Genomic DNA, 2,816 nt, shown 5'->3' with positions numbered 1-2,816 from the left:
CAAACCTGTACCTATTTATACTTAGGTTGTTTCCATTTCACGTATTCTCATCCCAATTGACCCCTTTTTCGTTGTTATTTGTACCTAACACTTCGATCAACAATAGTAACTAGATAAAGGGATACGTACAAAATTAAAGCAAAAACTGTCCGCGTGAATATATACTTATATAGCTACATTCGTTTACTAACAAACGGAGAAAAAAGTTTTGAAACACTTTTACTTTCAAACTAATAACAACTATGGCACCTAGTAATAAAGTCACAAATCTCCAAAACATTATCTAATACTTACGATCATTCGTCACATAAAACGAGCAAAGCAATAAATTACTCCTGTCACTTACCAATAAAAAGACATATTTTAAATAACTTTTAATGTTAAATCAATCTTAAGGTGCAACAAATAAAGTAACTTTTCCCTTAATTGCTCTGAGAACTAACATCGTTTTGCTTTATTTATTTTTGCTTCTTGAAATGCCGATTTCTATTTACTACAGGAGGTAAGGGAGTCGCGCTTAACACTAAAATAATTTATTAATGAATTAAAGTAAAAGTTTAGTTGTTTACTTTTTATGTTTTGGAAATGTATGTTTGTTAATATCTATACATATATATATATATATTATTATTTTATTAGCGTTACGTTTTTGTGTAATATATATTTTTAAGTTTTCGCGACCAGTGCACATAATAAAACAACGTTTAAACGGTTTCAAGCGTGGTATTTTTATTACAATGTTTCGGCCACATTTCAGTAGCCGTGAGCACGGAAGGCAAAGATGTCCAGTGTCAATAAGCGGAGTTCTTAGCTGGCTTATAAAAGTCATCTCTTGTTTCTCTGGCGACAATCGAGATCCATTCTGCACACGTGATTGCTAGGAAAGCTAAAATAAAAATGGAAAGCTAAGTATCTAATGAGAGTCCAACAAACAGACACAAAAGCAGCATTAACCAATTTTAACCAACTAATTTTAAAGTGCTGCTAACAAATTTTAAAAAAATTATTACAACACAAATCTACTCCATGCATTTACTGTTCTGTTAAGCAAAAGTTTGTCCATGTGTTGGCCGAGCCTTGGCCAACATTTGTAGCGGTGGTTAAAAATCGGTAATTTTGTTCAAAATTTAATATTATTTATAAGTTTAAAGCTTACAATATAGTTTATACTTCATGTACTTACCGAAAGTAAGATACTCCGGCCGTTAAATTGCTTTTTCGGGCCTTATTTTTGCAACTTTTGAATACACACTGCGGTATTGTGAGACGGGTTGACATTGGCTGTGTTTGAAGTGAACTAAACAAAATAAGAGCTCACATTTCAAGTGCGCTGTTATTTGACAAGACGGATTTTATGCACGACCCGAAATCTAGTTACTATTGTTGATCGAAGACCTAACACGTCCCCAATATCCCCAAAAACAACAGATTTTTACATGTATTTTTATTTAATCAAATACATTAAAACCAATAACGACTGAGACTTACCTTTAATATATATGCTGGTTCAAACACTAAATAACGTTTATAAATCACAGTCGTCTTCTATTATTATCAAATAAATAAAAGAGAGCAAAGTTTCTAGCACTAAAATACCGTCCGATTAGTCTCCTCCCGACGATAGGAAAAATTTACGAACGGCTCCTTAGGAAACGCCTCTGGGATTTTGTTACCGCGAACAAAATTCTCATAGACGAACAGTTCGGATTCCGCTCTAAACACTCGTGCGTACAACAAGTGCACCGCCTCACGGAGCACATCCTGATAGGACTAAATAGGCGTAAACAAATCCCGACCGGCGCCCTCTTCTTCGACATCGCGAAGGCGTTCGACAAAGTCTGGCACAACGGTTTAATTTACAAACTGTACAACATGGGAGTGCCAGACAGACTCGTGCTCATCATACGAGACTTCTTGTCGAACCGTTCGTTTCGATATCGAGTAGAGGGAACTCGTTCTCGTCCCCGTCAACTGACTGCCGGAGTCCCGCAAGGCTCCGCGCTCTCCCCGTTATTATTTAGTTTGTATATCAATGATATACCCCGGTCTCCGGAGACCCATCTAGCGCTCTTCGCCGATGACACGGCTATCTACTACTCGTGTAGGAAGATGTCGCTGCTTCATCGGCGACTCCAGATCGCAGTAGCCACCATGGGACAGTGGTTCCGGAAGTGGCGCATCGACATCAACCCCACGAAAAGCACAGCGGTGCTCTTCAAAAGGGGTCGCCCTCCGAATACCACTTCGAGCATCCCACTCCCTAATAGGCGCGCAAACACCTCCGCCGTTAGCCCCGTCACTCTCTTTGGCCAGCCCATACCGTGGGCCTCGCAGGTCAAATACCTAGGCGTCACCCTCGACAGAGGGATGACATTCCGTCCCCATATTAAAACGGTACGCGACCGTGCCGCCTTCATATTAGGACGTCTCTACCCTATGCTTTGCAAGCGAAGCAAACTGTCCCTCCGTAATAAGGTAACTCTCTACAAAACTTGCATACGCCCCGTTATGACGTATGCAAGCGTAGTGTTCGCTCACGCAGCCCGCACCAACTTGAAGCCCCTTCAGGTTATTCAATCCCGATTCTGCAGGATAGCCGTCGGAGCACCATGGTTCCTGAGGAACGTGGATCTCCACGATGACCTGGAGCTTGACTCTGTCAGTAAGTATCTACAGTCGGCATCGCTGCGCCATTTTGAGAAGGCGGCACGACATGAGAACCCTCTCATCGTAGCCGCTGGAAATTACATACCCGACCCAGTAGACCGAATGGTAAACCGTCGACGTCGCCCAAAGCACGTCATTACGGATCCTCC

At 41.1% G+C, this 2,816-nt stretch overlaps 1 long non-coding RNA gene across 1 annotated transcript; it reads right to left on the bottom strand.

The window, feature by feature from the left end:
- Positions 1-703: 703 nt before the first annotated feature.
- On the bottom strand, positions 704-1,651 carry LOC134200951 (uncharacterized). Its single transcript, XR_009976083.1, has 2 exons — positions 1,184-1,651; positions 704-886 (listed from the first exon to the last, which is right to left on the bottom strand). It is a non-coding gene; the product is annotated as an uncharacterized LOC134200951 (long non-coding RNA).
- Between the last annotated feature and the right edge of the window lie 1,165 nt (positions 1,652-2,816).

The sequence above is a fragment of the Bombyx mori genome, chromosome 22 (genome assembly GCF_030269925.1).
Source record: "Bombyx mori chromosome 22, ASM3026992v2".
NCBI classification, from domain to species: Eukaryota; Metazoa; Arthropoda; class Insecta; order Lepidoptera; family Bombycidae; genus Bombyx; species Bombyx mori.
Note: the sequence above shows the minus strand (reverse complement) of the source record. Positions and strands in the feature narration are given on the sequence as shown.